General features: G+C 42.1%; 1 pseudogene; it reads right to left on the bottom strand.

Moving 5' to 3' along the window:
* Positions 1–563: 563 nt before the first annotated feature.
* LOC102734212 (protein FAM98A pseudogene) lies at positions 564–2,137 on the bottom strand (annotated as a pseudogene).
* Positions 2,138–10,603: the final 8,466 nt, after the last annotated feature.

Consider the following 10,603-nt stretch of genomic DNA (forward strand, 5'->3'; position numbering starts at 1 on the left):
CTATCTGCAGAAGAGCTCATTTCATAGGAACTGACCTAAAAGTTCTATCATGAAGCAAATGTGGCATAAACTCTGGATAAAAAGCCAATCAGGGCAGAACAGTGCGTGGAAAATAGGCATTAGAATACTTAAAGGAAAACACATTAAAATGGATTCATAATTTGAGGGAGGTTTCCTAGTTATAAATCTAAAAAATTCTAGGAGAATACTCATTTTCAAAACCGCTTATTTAAACTATTTATTCAAGTAATTTATTCCCAAAAAAGTATGCATATTCTGACTGTGGAATTAGTTGACTGGTCAATTAAAGGCAATTTTAATTACCTTTTAAAAAATTCTTCATACAAAGGAGAGATGTATGTGTTTCTTAAATAAACTGCATTATGTAAATCCTTAAAAAAATAAACAAAAACAATTAAATGAAGACCTACAAGTACTTAGGCCAAGCAGGAATCTGCCTGCCACCTATGGTCTCATAGTAATTAAAAATTGATGTTGGACTCAAGATTCTGAAACTAAGTTTCTGTTACTTGAGCTCCAGCAAAATGTAAGGGTCTTTAGCCTCAACTAGGATAATGTCTTCCCTGTCCAAATCCAAAATAATTATACTGATAACCTCCATGCTGGAAGTGCTATTCAAATTGTCCTCCTTGGTGATAATTCCAGCCCCCTTCCTCCCCAGCCTCCTTCCCGGCCTCCACATCCACCTTGGCTACTGCAACCACCTCTCCCTCCACAGCCACTGCCTCAATCACCATGGTGCCCACCGTCTTGGTACCTACTGTCCTGCTATTATCCACCACCCTGCTATCCACTCCCTTTATATGTATGTATGTATACATATGCTTGGAAGTCACCATGACCACCACCTTGATAGCCACCTGGCGGGAAACCGAATCTCGATAGCCACCACCTTGGTAGCCACCACCTTCTCCTCCACTCCCTCCATCCATCCAGCCTCCTTGAGGCTTATTTCCTCTTCCTCCCCCCTCGCTACCATGGTTGTAGCCAGCATGTCCACCTCTCCCTCCTCCTTGTTCATGACCTCCTCGTCCTCCATATGAAGAATGTTCATAACCACCTCTCCCTCCTTCTCTGCCTCCTGTTTGCTGCTGGGGCCATCTTACCTTTTTTGCCATGGTGGCATCTCTGGAGATGGAGGTTCAGTTTTCACTGGGTCTACTTCCTCTGTCAGGCACCCTGCCCATCAGCACCTTATTGATGGCACAGGCAGTCTTTTCGTTTATAGAGCTATTGCTTGTCCTTAAAATCTTTGGCAAGTCTTGTCTTGTAGCCAAAAGGTGGGAAAGGAAATAGTACTTTTAGGAGATAGGACTAAGCGTTTCTATTTTTTTATTTGCTGTTTTTTCTCTCTGACTCTTAGCTCTGTCAGGCCAACCAAAAGACTGGACAGTAACATCCAAGAATTCTATTAGCAGCTTTCTCAGAACTTCATATTCATTGGCTATGGCTTGGTGAATTGCTTCTTTCTTTGCCCGGTGGGCTGGTCCCATTGGCTTCTTCCATAAAGGCTTTCCACATGGTTAAGTGGAACTTTTGCTAATGTCTCCTTTAATTTTTTTTTTTTCAATCCTGCTGAAGAACTGGAACATAGTTATATTGGCTGGAGGTTTGGACATTCCTAGAACAATACATATGCCTTCCAACTCTTGAAAGACCTCACTACCACCTCCTTCTTGACCTTTCTTTAGAGGAGCATTCTGGCAGCTTCTAGTTCTGAGATCAAGAATGTGAGGAAAAGGAGGCAGTTCTGAATGAGAAGGCACATGGGTCACATCCCCAGATGTCAATGAAAGATATGGACTGTTCATCTCCCCTAGTAGCCCACTCACCTCAAGCTGGAATTCTTCAGCTTCACTTGGGCTATTGTTGCTTGCACATTTTCCTCTAGTTTATAGAACACTCTTAATTCAGACACCAGCCAAGCACAGAGTTCAGTAAACTTGGGGGAACTGGCTCCACCAGAGACTGCCTGAGACAGAGCGCCATCTTCCAACAATGAACCCTTGTAACCTAGATCTTCCAAAGGCTCCAAGATGTTAGTCTCTATGAGGTCACACCCCATCCTACTGTGGTATTCAAATTTCCCAGTCATCAGGCTCCCCTCTTCTCCTGCAACGCGTGCACTCACGTGTGTGCTGCCTTCCCACAACAAATATATATATATTTTTTTATTTAAAGATTTTATTTATTTATTTATTTATTTGAGAGAGCAAGAATGAGAGAGAGAGAGAGCACATGAGAGGGGGAAGGTCAGAGGGAGAAGCAGACTCCCTGCTGAGCAGGGAGCCCGACGTGGGACTCGATCCCGGGACTCCAGGATCATGACCTGAGCTGAAGGCAGTCGCTTAACCAACTGAGCCACCCAGGCACCCAACAAATATATTTTTAAATACCTACTATGTGCCAGATCCTTGGGGCAGAATAGTAAAAACAAAACTGTCTTAACTAAAGATACAGTTTAACTAGACTTATCTAGGTTTCCTGCCCTATGTACAGCTTTATCTAAAGAGGAAGACTCCTAATGGAGGCTCCTTCTGCAATTATACACTCTGGTCCTGATGTGTCTTCTTGCTGGCTACAAATGTTTAAATGAGAGAGGAAACTGAATTCGCGGGGAGGTAGTCCGATGACTTGAAAATGGTGGGCTGTTTTTACCAGATTTTTCTCACAAATTAGAAGCGGGGCTGAAGGTTGTAGTGGCTACTTAAGCTGGCAGCCTCATGGAGTAGAGACTGGAGCAGCCATTTCTTGGTTTTCTATGCTCTCAGGTTATGAGGGAGGAGAGAACCGGAAAAAGCTGATCAGGTGAAAGGGATGGCGTGGATGCCCAGAAGAAATCAAAGAAACATGACAAGATGAAGGTGAGAAAACATCCAGACTCTCTCTCTTTTTTTTACTTGAATTGATTTGACTAGATTTATATTTCTTACAACTTCCCAGTGCAGAGAAGGTCCTCGATAAATATTTGTTGAATGAATAAATGTACAGGGCATTGTGTCCTAAATGCTTGGTGTGTACAGGAAGCAGATATGGTTCCTGACATCATGGAGTTTACAGTATAGAGGAGACAGATTTTACATATTTGGTCTTGACGGTAACACAAGTGTTAACTCTCATCATCTGATGCAGGAGGCAAATATTAAACAAATAATGACTATTCAACATTGTAGTGTCAAAAACAGAGGCTCAGGTAAAAGTTTCAATGTTATTGCCCATGACCAATGGATATGTGAATGCATTAGAAAATTGGTATGATATCATTAGCAAAAAAATAAATAAATTGTACTTAACTAGAATTCAACTTTGGCTGGATTTTTTTTCCTCCATCCCTCTCCCTCCTTTTCTTCCTTATTTCCTCCCTTTCTTTCTTTTTGAAATCTGACTACAATATTGTGCTAGTGCACATATTTTAATTTGGTGCAGGGCATGCATAACAAAATAAGTGAAAAGCTATTAAATGTTAGAGCATATATATTATTTATTTCAATGACAAAGGGGCAATAAATCATGTTGTCAAGTTGCACTGTAACGTTCAAGGTCTGTCTCTGTTATGTCTAATTGGCCAAGCATTTGCAGTTCTGAAGTTTACAGAATGGGGAAAAAGCATATTAGTTTATAGAATAGATCATTGATTTGTCAAGTGTACCTTTCCTAACTCATACTTTGTCTCTTTAACTGAAAAAAATGCCTTCCTCAAATATGTACTATTTACAGGTCATTGGAAAAGAGTATTGCACAATAGGATTATTATAATGTAGTAAAAGATAGCACTTTTATCTTATTGGCAGGTAGAGATCACATGTGAAAACTTTTTGATCTTTGTTGACTTGTTAGTGGAAAAGATTTGGAAATCCTTTTGTCACTGACAAGAACAGAACTGTGGTAGCTGTTTTATAGTTGGTCAATTTTAACAATAGATAAAAAAAAGTTTTTGTTGAAGCCAGTTTATTAATACGTAACAGGCAACATATTGCCTTAAAGACAAATGCATATTTTTCTCATATCAAGACTCCCCAGATTTTTGCTAGCATCCAAAGATATTTAAAAGAGATCTACATTCTCCACCCGCTCCCACCCCAGTCTGTCCTAAGCTGAGAAATAGTACTGCAACCCTCTGAGCTTTAGCAGTTTTTTAGGTAAAAGGAATTTTTTATGATGTAATTGATATCGTAACTACTCAGCTGGACATAAACTTTTAAGGGCTAAGTCCATTTGCTGATTTGTTTGCATTTCCTACTCCAACTAAAAGAATTCAAAGGCATGAAGAGTCTATTGTGAAAAATGCATGAATAATGCAAAAGGCATCCTGAAGTAGGATATCAGTAAGGTTCCAATGCAGTTATGGCTTTCTAATAAAATCATGAAAAATTTAAAATGAAAAAAGTCAAACCATCTCAAATTTGTTGAGGCAGGTGTAGAAGAGTGCACGAGGGAAAGCTCCCTCTGAAATATGTGGGGTTTTTCCTGTGAAGTCTGTTCCCCTACACCCCCACTACAACTCTTTTGAGATATAGTTGACATTATAACATTATGTGAGTTTAAGGTGTACAATGTGTAATCTTGATACACTTACATAATGCACAATGATTACAACCATAGCTTTAGCTAACATGGCCATCGAGTCACATGATTACCATTTCCTTTTTGTGGTGAGAACATTTAAGATCTACTCTCATAGCAACTTTCAAGTATCTAATAGAGTAGTGCTAACTATAAGCACTATGCTGTCCATTAGATCCCCAGAACTTATTCATCTTATGACTGGAAGTTTGTACCCTTTGACCAACCTCTCCCCATTTCCCCCACCCTCCCTCCCCTGGTAACCACCATTCTACCCTGTTGCCATGAGTTTGGCTTTTTTTAGATTCCACATATAAGTCATATCATACCATATTTGTCTGTCTTTGTCCGACATATTCATTCACTTAGCATAATGCCCTCAAGTTTCATCTGTGTTGACATAAAGGGCAGAATTTCCTTTCTCAGAGCTGAATAATATTCTGTGTGTGTGTGTACATCTCCTCAACCCCCCACCCCACACAAATACCATATGTAAATTGATGATTTTCCGTAGTGCTATGCTTTGATTCCCTTCTCTTCACCTTCTATGAATCTACTGTAGGTTTTTATGGTTATCATAACCATTTTATGGATATCGTGTGGCTTACATAAAACATTGTAGAGATATAACAGTCTATTTTACACTGATAAGTTAACTTTGATTGCTACAAAAGCTTTACCTTTTTACTCTTTTTTTGTCATAATTTTCATCTTTTTATATTGTGTATCCATTAACAAATTATTGTAACCTAGATTTTTTTTTTAAGATCTTATGTATTTATTTGACACAGAGAGAGAGAGAGCACAAGCAGGGGGAGTGGCAGGCAAAGTGAGAGAGAGAGGCAGACTCCCTGCTGAGCAGGGAGCCCGACGCAGGGCTCGATCCCAGGACCCTGGGATCATGACCTGAACCGAAGGCAGACGCTTAACCGGCTGAGCCACCCAGGCATCCCTGTAACCTGGATTTTTAATGCACTGGTCCTTTAACCTTTATACTAGAGTTAAGGAGTTAACATACCACAATATTACAGTGTTAGAGTATTCCGAATCTGACCATGCTTACTTTAACCAATGTGTTGTATATTTTCATATATTTTTATGTTTCTAATTAGCATCCTTTTATTTCAGCTTGAAGAACACCTTTCAGCATTTCTTATAAGGCAGCTTTACTGGTAATGAACTCCCTGGGCTTCTGTTTGCTAGGGAAAAGTCTTTATTTCATCTTCCTTTCCTAAGTACAACTTTGCTGGGTAAAGTATTCCTGGTTGGGAGCTTGTTTCTTTCTGCACTGTGATCATACAGTGGTACGCGGCAAGGAGCGGTGGTGAGATGAGCAGAGGGTCTACAGCAGCTGTGCTGACATCACCTTCTCTCCTGGCCTGCAAGGTCTCTGCTGAGAAATCTGAGGTTAGCTTTATGGCAGTTCCTCATATGAGAGATTTTGTTTCCTCTTGCTGCTTTTAAAACTCCCTTTTTGTCTTTGATTTTAGACAATTTTATTATAGTGAGTCTTGGAGAAGGTTATCTTAGATTGAAGTTTTAGGGTGACCTATTAGCTTCCTGAACTCGAATGTCCAAATCTTTCCCTAGACTGGGAAAGTTCTCAGCTATTATTTCTTTAAAGAAGCTTTCTACCCTATTCTCTCTCTCTTCTCCTTCTGGGACTCCAGTTGTATACGCTGTTTCTCTTACTGGTGTCCCATAAGTGCTGTCAACCTTCTTCATTCCTTTTTCTTTTTGGTCTTCTGACTGGATAATTCCACTTGGTCTGTCTTCTGGCTCACTGATTCTCCTGCATGGTCAAGTCTGTTATTGAAGTTTTCTATTGAATTCTTCAGTTCAGTCATTGTATTATTCTTAAGCTCCAGCATTTTGTTTGGTTTATTTCTGTGTTTTCTGTTTCTTTGTTGACCTCATTTTGTTCTTGTATTTGTTTTCCTGATATTGTCATATTATTCATCTGTGTTCTCTTGTAGCTCTCTGAGCATCTTTAGAACAATTATTTTAAATCCTTTGTCAGACAATTCCTAGATCTCCATTTCCTTGAAGACAGTTACTTAAGGTTTATTATATTCCTTTGGTGTAGTCATGATTCACTGATTCTTCATGAACCCTTAGCCTTGAGTGCCTGTGCATTTGCAGAACCAGTCACCTCTTCTGGACTTTATGGATTGACTTTAGTCATGAAACACAATGTGCTGTGACCCTGGGTCTAGTCATCCAGGGTACCAGGTGTGGGGGCCTGTGGCAGCAATGGGTACGGGGGTGCATGATGTCTCTTTGGCTTGGGCTGCTGGAGTAGACAGCATGAACACCCATGTGATCCTTGGTCAGCACTGTGTGGGGAATACAGTGGCTGTAAGGGCCGTTGGGATCCTTAGCGGTTCCTCCAGGTCCAGCAGCTACTGACCAGGGCAGGCAGCGATGGAGCCTGGAGCCGCTGGTGTGCATGCATTTGGCTATGGAGCTGGCAGCAGGCGCCTGCGTAGTGGCTGGGACCAGATGCAGACACACACGTAATGGTGGGGGCCAGGGCCGTCAGTAGGGGCCAGGCTGACTAGGGGCTCGCTGGCAGCTGTGGGGGCCCTGGTGCTGGCATGCTCTCCACGGCAGTGGAGGCTGGCAATGGGTGTCGGGCTAGCAGCCGGCCCGCAAATACACAGCTGGAGGGGCTGGCCCCCGTGCCTGCTAGGTGACGGAGCTCAGCTGCAGGAATTGATGCCGGCATCTCGCGCTCATGCAGCCACGCAAGTCTGGGCTGCTAGTACCGTTCCCGGGCTCCGGTGTGGGTGAGGGAGGAGGCAGCAGGGATGGCCGCAGGAGGCTGGTGTCAGCAAATGCAAGGAGCGGTTGTGAAATGAGCAGAGGGTCTGCAGCAGCTGTGCTGGAATCACTTTCTTCAGAATCTTCTGGATTTGTCTACAGAGCAGGTCACCGTGGACCATGACTGGCCTGCTGCGTGGCTGTGTTGGAATCCCCTGCTCTTCCTCCTGGGTCCCGGCTGTCTCTGTATGTCTCTGCCTTGCCATTCTCTGGATGGAGTGAAACTGATGTGCGACTTCCACGCGGAGCCCCGAGGCTGGGGAAGCTGGTCATCACCCTGCTCTTCCTTTCCTGGTGAGGGAACTCTTTCTAGATGGGAAGTGCTCTCCTCACACTGAGCAGTGCTGGCTGGGAAGATGGCTTGATGCAGGCAAAATGAAGCTGTCTTCCTTCTCTTCTCATGCGGTTATTCTCGGATTTTTTGTTTCACTGAGCTGCTTAACTTCAAGTGCACTCCAGCGCTCTCCCAGTGTTGTTTGGTTCTTGGATAACTGTCTAATTGTTGCTCTTTGTGGGGGAATGAGGCTAGGATTCATCTGTCACCATTTTGGTGATGTCACTCCTGCCATTGAAGAAAAGTCTCCATTAACGGCCGTCTGTGCTCCAAATGAAAAAGTAGGTGTTATTCAGCATAAATGTTCAAAGAGCTGAGGGAGACAAAAACAAATATCAAAACAGGGGACTTTGCTGGTTTTAAATCAGAATGATGGCCACTCCATTGATGACCTAACATTTTGAGGTTTAAAGTGTCAGAATATTGATTTCACTTATGTTTTCATGGATTAAGATTTTAGATTACAATTTTTTTTTAGATTTGTCTGTTTATAACAGATTATATAAAATATATTAACTAAATAAATTAATAAAGTCATGAATTTGTCAGTTTTATTTCTGTATTCTAGGCTGTCCTATGAATTCACCCTTTTTCTATGTATTTGAATTCTCCATTGCCTAAGGCTTGGTGGGGTGCAGAGGCTACTTCCTACCCTAGAGGTCCATTCTCCTAGCCTCCCTTGTGCTTTTTGTGGGATACGTGACTCAGGCTCATCTAGTCAGAAGCAACTACTCTGGATTTGAATTGGGGGTTAGTGATGCAAGACGGTGAGGATACAAAGAACCCTTGCTGGTGGTAGAGCCGGTCATACCCTCATCCTATTACCCAGGCCAGTAGAGACAGCATTATTAACAGTGGTGCCCAGTGTTCAGCTCTGGCAAGCTGTATTGTTTATTGTTCCAGGGGGTGTCAGTAGGGCTCTCTCTGGATCATTTCTATGGCTTGGTTTGGATGGCTCTGGTTGCCCAGTGTTCAAGTTTGGTTTCTAACTTCCCTGTCTGTTCAGTGCCATGCTAGTCAATATCCTTTCACTAAATCCCCCCTTTGCTTAAATCGAAGTTGTCCTTTTTTGTTCTTGCAACCTTGAGGATTGTGACTGCTAAACCCATATAGTGGTCAAATAAGCTCTCTTTGTACATTTATAATGCATGGTCCACCACACTGGACTTGTTTGTACAGTTTATGCCACTGCAATGTTGATGTAACAAAGATCTATACTTGCTGTAGGGGAGTCAACAGGAAGAGGTTACACAGCTAGGGAGCGGGAAGGGAATCATTTGAACTCCAAATGTAATCTTTCCAATAGGCAACATAAAACTGTACATGAAATTCCTTTGAACATGGTTAAATATTACACAAATATAGTAGATGATGTTGGTATATCATAGTGCAAAAATGGTCAACTTTTACATATTGCTTAATTTACTTATTCTGGTAAAATTCTCATTCACAAATATGATGAATTTTACTTTACAGAAATGTTACAAAGTAGATGAATACAAAGCCAAGTGTTCGATAAATTTAAGTAATTTTCAATGTGACAGTATCAACAAATTCCTTCTTGCAATGGCATCTGCCTGAACCAAATTAAAGATATGTCTTCCTTGGCCTGATATGTTGGGTGTAACTTTGGGCCTTTAGGACATAAATTCAGATTAAGTCTTAAATTTATAAATACTTAGCAATACTTATAATTACAGAATACCTATAAATACTTACACCTCCTTATTGGTAACCTCTGAAGATGGCCAACAATTCAGATGCTCTCAATGTCTGTTTACCCCCTCCTCAAAATGAAGAATGAGGAAATGGGATTGGATTGCCAGGGATGTCCTAGAAAAAAAAATGTGTTTGAGGATGTGTTACCTCTGAGGACGTGAGGATCCCTTCCCACAAACTGTGGACTAACTTCATGGTTGTTCATTTACACTCATTATCTCATTTGATGTGCACAGCAGTACTATAAATAGGGTGAGCAGGAATTATTCTGACTTCTCAATGAGAATTCTGAGAGTCACTGCATTAGGCAAATGACTAACATGTGGGGCAGTGGGGACCCAAACCTATTCTTCTGACTCTTGGCCCAGTCCTCTGGCCAAGAGAAGGAACTGACGAAAGATTCTTCTCACTGGGTTTCTTCACTTTAGAAACCCAAGGTCTTTATCTGAAACATTGATTTATCTATACCTTTCCACTAAAACTACCCACAAAATGTTTTCTGCTCACTGTTCAAAATTAGTGAAATGCTACGGTGCTTTGATATCAGTGAACAAAACCAAAGCCGCTGGCATTCCTGGGTCACTGCCGAACCCAGCCACAGTCCTCACAACACAGCCTATCTAGTTTCTGAATCCTGACTGGTCTGGAGCTCTCCTAGATCTGAGATTCTCCTTTGCAGTCAAGTGGAGGAAAGCACCTTCCTTGCCAAGGAACCATAACCCAAATTTCCCAAGACTCCAAATGTTGTGTGTGCATACGCGGACACATCAACATCCATGCCCAAATTCTAATCACCATTTCCCCTCATGTGCTCACCCTGACCTCCAAACCTCTGAGAGATACTCCCTTCTGCCTTTGTAGGGTATGGCATATTTACCTGGGCACAGACGGAATCATACGGGCTCTCACGCAAAAACTGCGGCTCGAACGGGCTGCTCCCCTCACCACTGAGCTACAGGCCCGTACCAAGCACCCTCACTGGTGCTGGGACAGCTGGCTAGTCTCCTGTGTAATGAGCAGAACCTCACCCTTCCTCTGGGTGATGCTTGGCTCAGGATGGTGCTGGAGTGGCTAGGCTTGTCCTACAGTAGGGTTATGTGAACCCCAAATGGAGAGTTTAGTAAGGCAGCTCTTTGAGTTTGT

Source organism: Leptonychotes weddellii, chromosome 3 (assembly GCF_054177405.1).
Source record: "Leptonychotes weddellii isolate Sample4059 chromosome 3, ASM5417740v2, whole genome shotgun sequence".
Lineage (NCBI taxonomy): Eukaryota > Metazoa > Chordata > Mammalia > Carnivora > Phocidae > Leptonychotes > Leptonychotes weddellii.